Raw genomic sequence first — 12993 nt, forward strand, 5'->3', positions numbered from 1 at the left:
AAGTTCTTTACCTGCTTAAAACTTGTTTGCAGTCCAGTTTCACCAGGTGAGTCCCATACATTGAAACTCTAAGCACAAATGCACAGCTTCCTCTGCACATTTCTTTACATGTAGTCACTCCATGGTTAACTCTCGCGACATGCCATCTTAGACCTCTGCAAAAGCGTTTTTTGATGGCAGTGCAGTACAGGAAACATAGGACAAAACAGACAGGCAGATAAAGAAGTGAAGCTAAAGCAATGCAACCTTTATGCAAAATTTAGGTGCATAAGAGCTGCTATGTTTAAAGTGAAGTAAAGAAGTCATACTGGATTGCTTTTGCAGGTGGGCACACTCCTCCCCTCACTAGGAGCAAAGCCAGCCTGCAGTCACTGAAAGAGAAACAAACTTTTTTCATGCAAAGCAAGGGAACCGGCTACAAACTGCGGCGATTAATGTCCCAAAGCGACACTCAGCTATGAGGGACCCGGCTGCAAACTGTGGAGATTAATGTCCCAAAGCGACACTCAGCTATGAGGGACGCTGCAGTGGATTAATTTAAACCATGTGCACTGATATCGCACGGCACACGTGTGTTTTTGTATTTTGTGCCTAAATCCATGAATTTGAGATCAGCACCATGGTTGCTTAAAGCAAGGGAACAAACCAGAGATCAGTTTGCAATGCATGCAAAACCAGAATGTAAAACACTACACCCGTGGGCTATGGTTTGCTTCATAATGACACTACATAGAGTTCTTTCATTTCGGTGGCATACGACAGCTTCTTAAATCCCTGAATTCAAACAGAGCTGTGCTATGGCTGCTGGTGACCATCAATGCATTGCAACAGAAGCTAAGATATGCTTCCAAACTTTCTGAAATTGCCCCCAAAAAGAACCACAGACACAGACACTTCATTTCTGAACACCTAGGAGTACCCGGGTCCGTTTCGATGGAGGCGAAACGCTACAGCGCCCGTGTGCTGTGCGATGTCAGTGCACTTTAAAGATGCCCAGGTGGTCGAAATTATTACGGAGCCCTCCACTACGACACCTCTTTCTTCCTTTCCTCTTTCACTCCCTCCTTTATCCCTTCCCATACGGCAAGGTTCAGGTGTCGGCCAATATGTGACAGATACAGCGCCACTCCCCCCCCCCCCCCCTCCCAACAAAAACAAAAAAAAACAACCAACCTAGGAATACCTGCACCTACCAACTCTGTACATCAGTTTCGCATGCAATGAGCACAGGTGCCAGTAGAATTTGTGAGTTGCAAAAATGATCGTATCAAACTCACAACCATAGGATTCCCACAGACTCATAAATATTAAGGCAATCTGATATAAGCCTCTATGAAGTACCACGGACAGAAAGTCAGCACATAATGCTAACTCTCAACTTTGTCAATTGAGACAGTAACTTGATGCGTATACATGCCAGTCGGTCTAGGCCAAAGGAAAAACAAAGTGCGAAGTAATACTGGCGCAACACACAGAGAACACGTATACATGGAAGCCAGGCGTGATAGACGACTTCACGTGAGGAGCGCCCGCTCCCGTGCAGCGTTTCGCTAAAAGTCACCAATGCGATCACTGCTCACTTTCCTTAAAATAACCCTGCTCCACAACACTGCAGCTGACCTGGTACTCTTCAAACTCCAGCAGTACAGCGTGCACTTACCACCGGCCTCTGTTCGCGACGATCCTAAGATACGACCGCCCGCTTTCGCTGCTCGCGTCAAACCGCACCCTCGCTGAAATACGTGCGCTTCCCCACCGTCCGAAACACCCACTAATCGCGGTCACATCGGCGCACTACCTTTAGAGGTAACACCGTTCGAAGTATGAGCCTTTCAGTCAGTTTTTCGTTTGCAATCTAACAGCGGGAACTGCAAAGACGAAGTTCGAGAATCGTACTGCGTTTTCAATAGAACAATAATACTCCATTATGCTCACCCTGATCGATCAAAATACTTCAACTGACTGTGATTTGATCGATGCACTCCTTTGTCTCAAACAGCTGCGCCAAGGTTTTAGTTCGTTGCGTTGCAGCCGCGCATTTCTGCGTGCGCATACCACATGGCATACCGCATCCCGGTACCGCTGGCACGGGAGGAGGGGAGGCGGGGAGTCGGAAGAAAACGTCACGGAGGGGCTTTAGAGGTGGAAAGCTGGCGTAGGCGAGTGGAGAGCGTGGCTAAAGCTATGACGTGAGGCGCTGCGGCGCTGCACTCGTCTGCACGAGCGTCAGAGTGATACCGATCGTCGCCGTCCTCGTAGTAAGAAATCCTATTTCGGGAGCAGACGACAAACTGAATGTTTGGGTCGTCGTAATCAAGACCTACTGAACTATAGAGACCTACACACTCGGCTGATCCAGCGCGCCCCTTCTAGTTCATGTCTTTTGCCGCTAGGGAAGGGCAGCTACGGGCGGCGTAGCGCTACAACTGATCTGTTGAGCAAGATGGCGTCGATTATTTTACTTCAAGGACGTGAGACTTTTGTCATTTGTCTACTTTTGAGTATTCATCATTCATCCATTGCCTTAGCAAGGATGCCAGAAAGTCTCACGCCTGCATGCGCGCAAACAGAATATTCACCGCTAGGATTTAAAGAAATGTCATATTTACATCGTTCATTACTAGGTTTCAAAATAATAAGACAGCACAAATGCACAGGAAGGCAGTGAGAGAAGTTAAACCATTTGTGAAAAGCAGACGATGATGATGATAATGACAAACAAACAGGTCAACTGATCACCCTCAACGGCCAAAAAGTTAACGAAAGTTGGCCCGACCTGTTCACCGGCGCCGCCTCCATAGCCCCCGATATGTTAGTTCGCTCGACCGCCGCTCCTCTCAGTGGCGCCACGACTTACCCCTACGCCGAGTGCGGGCTGGCGTAGCGGTAGCAGTCGCGGTTTCTTCGTTGTGTTTTTGTGCGCGTATGCACACCGCGTTTCCGGCTGTTCTGCTTGCTTCCAGCAGACGTGCTAAGAATTTAATTATATCTGACAGCCTTTAGCTTTCGTAGGCCGTGAAAATCATCGCGCGCGATGGTTTATTGCTGCATTCCGCTCTGTAAATCAAGCGGGCGCCAGCCTCTCAGTCTACTACTACTCCCATCATATAGCAGGCATGGAACGGGGAGGGCTGTCGTACCCTACTTTGGTTTTCGTAGGGTTCGTCAGCCGCCTGGAAGGTGCTGCATCAAGTGTGGCACCTGTGCTTGTTAGGGGGCCAAGGCCGCTTAAGAAGTTTGCAGACCTAGTGCTAGCGGCCATCACTTGCAAAAAATCCGCTTTTTGTGTGCTCGAAGGACATTACAGAGCCTCACAGAAGGGCCTTGCTAAAGGTGATTGTCCACAAGTTTATGAGGCTATTTTTGTCCAACTTTGCCTCCGATCTGACAGAAGAGCACGCCAAACGAAAAATGATAAATGCCAAACCAAAATCACGGAAGGTCCCAAAAGTGTAAGGATCTGGCTGGCGTCAAATTAAGTTCTGGCCACGACCGGCTATTGTGTCTGGCTAAGAAGCTTTCGACTCTGGTTTTATTTATTTTTCATGTAGAGTGCGTCTTGAAATGATTAACAATCGGGTGAACGCTCCTGAAAACAAGTGAGAAAGAAGTGTGCATAGCGCGCTTTTTATCGTAAATAGGCGGAAAGTAGCGTGGCTTCGCCCTGGGATGCTGGTACAGAGCAGAAGCAATTGTGTTGAAATTGTGCAGCTGTGTGCGCAAAAAAAAAAAAAAAACGCCGCTCGAGTAGCGCGTCGGAGCCGCGCCCACCAGTACAACCACTCTTTGAGCTTGTTTTAACTGCAAAACTGCTGCTCTGAGAAAAAAAAATTAATTACCACTAGCAACCTCTAGTCGGTGACAGCTTTTTGTGGCTATGCAGGGGAAGCTACGAGTGCGAGACGCCGGCTTCTGCGCTGTTATCACGCGCTCACGAGCCAAAGAAGCAGGCGTGTTAGCTGGCAGCTCGCGCTCGTAACTACCACTGTATACAGAAAGCTGTCCACGATTATTGCATCTGATTAATATAAACACGTATTTGCGGTGCGTGCTTAAAAAAAACGATGCGGTTTAACTCGGCCTACCGTCCACATGCCAGCGCAAGCGTACTGAAGCTAGCAGAAGCGTACGGCGGGCGCTGGCGAAATGAGGGTAACTTGTGGCGCCACCTTTTGCGGCGCGCCGTCCCTCCTGCAGAGTCACGTGATATTTACCCGGACACACGCCGCCGTAGGAACCGGCGTAGTGAGCAGGTCGCCAAGTAATAAAGCCGGTCGTGTTTGGCCCGCGCAGTCCCATAGGACCCCGTCAAATGTGCAGGTCTCTAGTTGAGTAGGTCCTGGTCGTAATATACTATAAGATGAAATGAGAAATATATGCTGCAAGACGTTTTTGCGTGGCGTCTATTAGGGTAGAGAAATGCAAAGGACATTGGTGTTCCCCCTCAAATGGAGCGCAACACACAAACTTATTGCTCACCCCCTCAAATAGAGCGCAACACACAAACTTGTCTGCTCAGCGGATGCATGGAGCGTACCACGCAGCTAAATTTCTTACACAGTCAGTCGGATGAAGGGTCGATGACGAGTTCCTCGCGCGAAATACAAAGCATCCATGCTTCTGTCGTGACTAGGGGAACAGCGTTATGCGCCGCGCTGAAATTGAAACCGGCGTACCGGCGTTCCACGGCATATGGGTGCGACTTTCGATGGCGGTTTCTCGGCTCTCAGCCAGCGGGCTGACCGACGGCTTTGAGACACCGCCGTATTAATTCACAGACGTGAAAGATGATACTGCATGCAAGCTTAGGGAGCTTCGCACTAACATACATAGATAATTAAGTAGATTACCATGTATGCAAATTTACTTATATTTTTCCCGTGAGCCGCCCAGCTCTGATACCAACGGAACGAACGCGGCGTATACCTAAACCCGAAGTAGCGTTCAGCAGACTAAAATGTGCACTTTCAGTCGTGCTAAGACAGTGCAAGGTAAGGTTGCCACTGTCTTAGACGCATGGGTGCACCGCCACAATGCTACTGTCGTCCTCGCGGACGAACTTCACGGACTCTAGAGGCTGCGCTGCAACCGCTGGCGGCATTTACCATCAGAAAATGGCGTTGTGCGTTTGAAACGCGCGCCTTCTTTTTTCGTCTGCTAGCCTACACCACCAAAAAGAGCAATGCAGAAAGTGTAGTTTCGTTCTTCACTACGCGTGAAAGAAATGTGTCCGCGTAGGTGGGCGGAGCTACACTCTTGCTACACTGGCAAAAAAAAAAAAAATTAACCCATGCTTCACTGGATGAACTAGTGTAGTCAGTGTAGGTAAAAAAAAAAAAAATAGCCCTACTGACGCTAGCGCCAATTCCTCCTTGAGTTACCTTCATAGCGGTTAGCAGACGAATAACAGCGTATTAATCCCCATGACAACGGAGGACCGAAACACGCGGGCGATGGAGTACAGGGTTGTAGACAACACCTAATGAACTACCTGCACATATGGCGGGGTGCGCCGACTTTCGTAAACTTTTCGGCCGTTAGGGGCGCTTGGTTGACCTGTTTGTCCATCATGATCATCATAAGCAGTGCCATATGTTAGGGTGGCTAGATTAGGAAGGCGTGACCGCGGCGCTTTCTGTCGGCCGCGCGTGGCCCCTCTGCGCATCGATGCCGCTAGGAGGAATGTGGCGCTGCTACTAGCGGCGCGGTAAGCTCAGCCGCATCTGCCTTGCACATGCCGTAGCAGTTAGTCAGTTCAGTTCGTTTCGTCGCCTGTATTGGAGTGTCTGTAGCAGTTTTCTCATGCGAGGGCGAGGTGCCTTTAACAGCGAAAGCGGCTGTGGAAAAAGTTGAAGTGGCTGTAGACCAGCCAGCTATGCTGTGCGACACAGCGATGCGCCGCTATATTACACTGCAGGTTATGTGGCTAGGAAGCGTGTTTGGACAACTCATTGTGAAGCTTGCAGAGCAGCATGTCTCTGTGATAAATGCAACATTCCCATAGAACTTCCACCCGAGGGAACTAATGAGTGGGACCTTGGGGGCCTTTTATTCCGTCAGTATCATTTTACGATCTTGTCAACGTCCTTGAAAACAAACTTACACATGCGTTCAGCTGAACGCGCTTGCATGCCGAAGCTGCGGCAGAGATTAGACAGTCAATTGGTGATGTGCCAAAAATTAGTTGTTCTGAGCATTCTGTTGCGCTGACATCATCAGTTGCACGTCTTTTATTGTCTCACAAGGATTCGCTTTTTGATTAACGGTATAAATGAGCAGGATAGTGAGAAGAAAAAGAAAACACTGAAACCTTGTGTGCTGTAGGTCAAATTCTGCAAAAGTTTTCCCCCTCACTTGTAGATAAACGATTTCATGGCCAGATATGTTGATTCACTGTCTAGAATCGTCAGAGATTGCTTACATGCAGGGACCCCGGAACTTTTTTTTTTTGAGTGAGGGGGCGAGACTTCGAGCTTATTTTTTACTTATTTAATGCTCATTGACACAATAGCCAGATTTTATATTTTTATTCTTATTTAGTTTTCAAAGTTCTAAGGTTGATGCAAACTCACGTTATGCTGACGACGCTCCAGCAGGCAGGAAGACAACGAAAAAACTTTCAAATGAAACTGTTTAAGGGGCTGACTCGCGCCCACTAAAAACTGAATGACTCGGCGGCGGCGATAGCCACAGTTAAGCGTGCTCTGCGGTCATCGCACTGAATGCCTGCAGTACTTGGCTGCGCTCAATTTAAAGCTGGAAAGGAACCTTCGAGATAAGGAACCAAACGCAACTACAACAATGTGGAAAAAATGTAGAAGCATTTGCACGTGGCCACGATCAATGGAGACATGTCTGGTCGCATCTCTCATTACGAGACAAAATGATAAAGCCGCGTTCCAGTGGTTTTGAGTTTTGCACAAGCGGTGCAAAGATTCACGGCAATATAAAACGAATTGAAATGGGAAGATTTACGCACGAGGAGTGATTGATCACTTACAATAAAAAAAGTTTGTGCACAGTTTGTTTAAATTCTGCTAATCATGATCACGTGCATGGAACAGACTAGTCGACTTAATTCTGTTGGGACAGGACTGGTTTAGGTTACTCATATACGAAATGCTCTACAACTGGCTACGAAGCCAAGTAGTTCATCAGCCCCACTGTGCTTTGCATTAAAAGAGTCCTAGAACTGAAGTGAACTGAACTGATCCAAGTGCCGGCAACTGGAGACGGGGGGCGCTCCCCCCCCCCTCCCAGAAAAATGTTTGGGGGGGAAGGGGGAACCTCTCCTCTTGACCCCTCCCCTTTCCCATCTTCTGGGGTCCCTGCCTACATGAGAGTCAAGATGGCATTCATGCTACAGGTTCGCAAGCGGCGACAAAAACTGGTTTGTGCGTTGGGGCTTCTTCAGCCAATGCGACTGCCGTTTTGAAGTCCTGTACGTGGCACGCAATACAACCTGCTCTATTCTCGCCGTAGTGGCTGCGTTTCGATGGCGGCGCGATGCAGAAAGTCAGTGCACGTTTAAGAAACCCAGGTGGTTGAAATTATTTCCAAACCTTCCACTACGGCTCTCTCACATCCTGGGCAGTGTCTCTAAATGTGTACGCACAAAACGCGCTTCAGTCCAGCCCTGCAACGCAAACTGGGCTTGTGAAGCAGTGTATTTCCAGGGAATAACGATGCGAGTTGACGAAACATTATTTTATATTTAAGATTCATTCTTTGACACTCACAGAAAATGCGCGATAAGCGAAACGGGCTCATTCTCGCCTCAGTGGTAAAAATTTAGCCTACGCGATGAGCTCATTTCGGCTACGCGCCTTACCGTGCCTTAATGTTCCTGTATAATCTCCCGCAGGGAGCAGAGTTGTGCGAAGATCCGCCGTCATGTTCCAAGCTTTGCGGGAAAGCTGCTTCTCGTGTGGCAGGAGCCTCACGTGAAGGCTGTTTAGAGGTTTAGAGGCACCACTCCTCTCCCTGTGGGGGCTTCACAATACCCCCTCAGTCGGATAACAAAGCAGACAGCACTCAAGCTGGGGAGCCCCTGGCCCCATCCTCGTCCAGGTGGGGCCTTCACAATACCCTCCCGTCGGATAACAAAGCAGACAGTGCTCAAAATAGGAGGGGGGGGCTGTCCCCCTGTGTAGTGTTCCTGCGGGAGCATAAACAGCAACGCTATGCCTTTGAAGTCAGCTTCCCCGCGGAAAGTTGAACACTTGACGTCACGAAAATCATGTGATCGCCTCTCGGCGAATGGCGTTCGGAGCGGCAAGGGAAAACAGACGCGCAACTCTGCTCCCTGCGGGAGCATATACAGGAACACTACCGATGGATGGATGGATGGATGGATGGATGGATGGATGGATGGATGGATGGATGGATGGATGGATGGATGGATGGATGGATGGATGGATACGGCTGAACCCATTAAATCGGGCGGTGGCTCAAGCCACCTAGCCATGTCTTGTGAAATTTTACTCCTGTCTTGCTTTTAGCCACCAATCAGATAACCTTCGCTTGGTTACTTCTAACCTCTTAAATTCCACTTTCCCTTCGCTATCCCTAAACCCCAATGCCTTGGGTAAGTCAGCCCCGCTGCTTTCCACTGTAGGGTGAAGCCCTTTACAGAAAAGTATCAAGTGTTCAGCCGTTTCCTCCTCCTCTCCGCACGCAATGCACAAAGTGTCTATCTCATGGTACGTGACTCTATATGTCTTAGTCCGCAAAACTCCAGTCCTGGCCTCAAACAACAAAGAGCTTCCCCTACAATTATCATAGATATTTTCTTTGGCAATTTCCTGTTTAAAGGTCCGGTATGTTCCCTGTGCCAATTTCGTCAGCATCCCTGTTTTCCACAGAGCTCTCTCTGTTTCTTTAACCTTTTTCTTAACCGATAATTGCTGATTTGCCCCCTTACTGCTGTCCAGATATTTGCTTGTCAATTTTCTAGTTCGCATTCTCCATTTCGTGTCAACATTCTTTATATACAGGTATCTGAAAACTTTCCTAGCCCACTGCTTCTCCTCCATCTTTCTCAATCGTTCCTCAAATGCTGTCTTACTGCTAGCCTCTCTGCTCTCGAAAGACGCCCATCCCATATCACCCTGTACCCCCTGATTTGGTGTATTGCCATGTGCTCCCAAAGCTAACCTCCCCACGCCACGTTGTTTAATTTCTAGCCTTGCTTGAACATCTGGCCTCATACACAGGACCGCATTACCGAAGGTCAGGCTAGGGACCATCACCCCTTTCCAGATCCCTCTTACCACCTCATACCTATTGTAATTCCACAGTGCCCTATTTTTCATGGCAGCTGCATTCCTACTAGCTTTATTCATTACATATTTTTCATGCTCTGTCAGATACTCAGCACTGTTATTTATCCACACCCCAAGATACTTGTACTCATTCACTACATTTAGCACGAACTCCTGTATTCTATGCTCGCCGCCCTCTTCATTAAATATCATGACTGCAGATTTTTCCTTACTATACTTGAAGCCTAATCTATCTCCCTCTGTACTGCATATGTCTAACAACTTCTGCAGGTCTTCCTTGCTGTCAGCCATTATCACTATATCGTCCGCGTATATTAGTCCCGGTAATGTTTGTTTAATCCATTCCCCTTGCTTGAAAAAAGATAGATTGAAGCCTAGTCCGCTCCCCTCTAGCTTGGTCTCCAACCCTTACAGGTACAACATGAACAACAAAGGGGACAGAGGACATCCTTGTCTAAGCCCCCGCTGTACCTCTACAGGCCCTGATACATTTTTCTCCAATTTTATGAGCACTCTGTTACTTCTATATATATCTTTTAAAATATTAATTACTCCATTTTCCACATCCAATGAGCCCAGTATGTCCCACAAATGCTCCTGAGTAACGTTGTCATAGGCTCCCCTAATATCCAGAAATTCTAGCCATAAGGGCCTGTGTTCCTTTTCCACAATTTCTATACACTGTGTCAATGAAAATAGATTGTCCTCCAACCTCCTTTGTTTCCGGAACCCATTCTGTAGTTCCCCTAACACCCCCTCGTTCTCCACCCAAGCCTGCAGTCTGTCCTTTATAATCTGCATCACTACCCTGTAAACCACAGATGTCACTATTATGGGACGATAGTTACTTACGTCTGCTTTGTCCCCCTTTCCCTTATATATCATGTTCATTCTACTTAATCGCCATTCATCGGGGACTTTCTCATCCAATATCATTTTGTTCACTACCTGTATTAATGTTTGCTTGGATTTTGGTCCTAACTTCTTTATCAACATAATCGGGATACCATCTGGTCCTGTTGATGTGCCACTAGGAACCTTCTTCTCTGCCCTTTCCCACTCACCTTGCTCAAGTGGAGCTATTGCTGTAACCGGTGTATCCTCCTTCGATAAATTATGTACCACGTGCTTTGCTGTAAATTTTTCCGTCATCCTTGTTCCTATGTGCTTTATTGCTTCATCCCCTTATAGTCGATACCCTCCTCTGTAACAATAAACCTTTGTTCTAGCCTAGTCTTATTACTCATTGCATTTAGATGTTTCCAGAATTTTTGGGCTGCTTTTTCTATCCTTTTTATTTACTTTTGACATCCACTGGGCACCATTTCTTCTAATTTTCTCATTAATAAAATAGGATGCGTCCCTTCTACACTTTATGAAGGTATCCCATTTTCTGTCTACTTCGGATTTTGGTTCCCCCCTCTTCTTGGAATATCTGTGTTCCCTGGAAGCTTCCTGGCGCTTCTTTATTGCCCTCTTGACCTCCTCATCCCACCAACTCTTGGGTTTGTATCTTTTCCCTTTTAGCTTTACTCGCACCTTAGCTAGCTCTAGCTCCAGTAATCGAGTTAATTTGGTATAAGTCTATTCTGTTTCACTATTCTCAAAAATTACTTTCTCGATTTGTTTGGCTGCTGCTTCCAATTGCTTTTCTGAGTAAAAATTCCCCTCTGATTGTTCATCTCGCTTCAGTCCTACATTGCTTTTTCTTCTGAAGCTCAACTTGATGCGCTTGTGGTCACTAGCTAGAATTCTGGAACGATGTTCATCTATGCTCATTATTCCTAATCTATTATACATCCTCTGTGACATTAGTGCATAATCTATCGTCGAGTGCAGACTCCCCGCCTCTCATGTTATGAGCCCTTCACACTTCTCGGTGCTGTTGCATACAACTAAATCATGCCTATCACACACGTCCTGCAGCATTCTTCCTGTCGAATCCGTGTACCCACCCATCCAGGTCTTCTATGTGTGCATTCATGTCGCCTAATATAATTATCTCGCCCTGTCCTCCTAGCTCATCAATGTCGCTTGCAATACATTCTAACATTTTCCTGTTATCCTCTTTGGCATTAGCCCCTGTCCACAGGTATACAAAGCCAAGGAGTGTTTGCTTGCCTGCCACTGTTCCTTTTAGCCATAAATGTTCCCTGCATCCCAGTCTAACCCTTTGAAAATTCATACTTTTATGAATGGATGCCCCAATTCCATCTCCCTTTCTGCTGCCCTCTGTTCTATTGCAATATTCCCATGCGTAGTCTGGGTTACAGGGTGGTTGCCCCATGTCTCTAAGATGTGTTTCCACTAAACCATATACCATTAATTCCTCCTGCCTTAACTGTTCTTCTATTTCCTCCCATTTCAGTCTATTCCTGCCACCTTGCATGTTAATGAAACCTATATCTGAATTAACTTTGCCCTGGCGCTTGCGTCTCTTTCTTCCCCTATGGTTCCATTGTCCGTTTGATCTTAATTCTTCCTTCTCTACACTGGTTCCTTCAGAGCTCTGGGTCCCCCCAAAAAAGCTGTTGCCTGGCGACCTATCCTACTACCCACCTTCTTGCCTGTGGCACCACCGCGCCTCTGCCCTCAGCGCCGCCACACGGCATCGGCGCGCAGCGGCGCTAGGGTGGCTAGAACTTTCCTATCGAGGCCATGCTTCCCCGACCGCTAGTTACCTTACATATGTGCAAGTCTCTAGTTCAGTAGGTCTTGGTTCTAGAAGGACCAGCGGTTACCTTGCCTTCGCATTACATTACCTGCCTAAGCCCATTTCTTCCTCTTGATATATATATATATATATATATATATATATATATATATATATATATATATATATATATATATATATATATATATATATATATATATATATATATATATATATATATATATATATATATATATATATATAAAAACTTAGGAAGGGAGCCAACAGTGACCGAAACCAAGGTGCATAGGGGCATTTTTAATTTTTTTTTAATGTGTAGTGCTAATCAGTGGGATAATAATACTTAGATTAATATATCGCTTAAAGAAATTGCTTATAAAGCAGCAGAAAAAACAACCAACTGAGGGTGGCGCTGGTGAATACTCTCAAGGTTCGCTTACACCCAATGAACATAAATACCCACGAGAGCAGCAGATTGGACAGCCGTCGCCGTAGCTCAGTTGGTAAGAGCAACGGACGCGATATTTGGAGGTCGTGGGTTCGGATCCCACCGGCGGCATGGTTGTTTTTTCTGCTGCTTTATAAGTAATTTTCTTTAAGCGATCGATTAATCTAAGTATTAATATCCCACTGATTATATATATATATATATATATATATATATATATATATATATATATATATATATATATATATATATATATATATATATATATATATATATATAGTAATAAGAATCTTGGGACGACTGATACAGTCAAATAAACAAAGAAACTACAAACTCATTAAGAAATGAGGAACACCATCAACCAACTCCCCTCCTCATGAGAAACATCGCAAACAGGCAGGCGAGGAGTTATGCTGAGAACAGGAAACTAATAAAGGACTTCGTTCTTAGCAGAGTCATCTACTCTACACCATACGTCACCCTCACAGGCAGAGGAAGAGACGAACTGGATTCTCTAATTAGCCAGTCCTACAAAATCGTACTCAACCTCCCCTGTCATAGGCCAAATGAAAAACTACTACGGTTAG

General features: G+C 46.3%; 2 protein-coding genes across 12 annotated transcripts in view; one reads left to right on the forward strand and one right to left on the reverse strand.

Annotated features, from left to right (window-relative positions):
* The window catches only part of LOC144107536 (cyclic GMP-AMP synthase-like receptor), a 34004-nt gene extending 31672 nt beyond the window's left edge, over window positions 1-2332 (reverse strand). For 2 of the 10 annotated variants that reach the window (XR_013309298.1, XM_077640586.1), the window contains exons 1-2: window positions 1936-2075; window positions 309-371 (exon numbers count right to left, since the gene is read on the reverse strand). The gene's annotated coding sequence lies outside the window, so the exon portion shown is untranslated. Of the gene's footprint in view, window positions 1-11; window positions 156-308; window positions 372-1660; window positions 1900-1935 lie in introns of those variants that run through there. The other 8 variants (XR_013309299.1, XM_077640590.1, XM_077640588.1 and 5 more) reach the window with 7 other exon arrangements.
* Window positions 1-12993, forward strand: part of LOC144106489 (uncharacterized) — a 492993-nt gene that overhangs the window by 400446 nt on the left and 79554 nt on the right. The gene's annotated exons all lie outside the window — the stretch shown is intronic.

The sequence above is a fragment of the Amblyomma americanum genome, chromosome 10 (assembly GCF_052857255.1).
Source record: "Amblyomma americanum isolate KBUSLIRL-KWMA chromosome 10, ASM5285725v1, whole genome shotgun sequence".
Taxonomy (NCBI): Eukaryota; Metazoa; Arthropoda; class Arachnida; order Ixodida; family Ixodidae; genus Amblyomma; species Amblyomma americanum.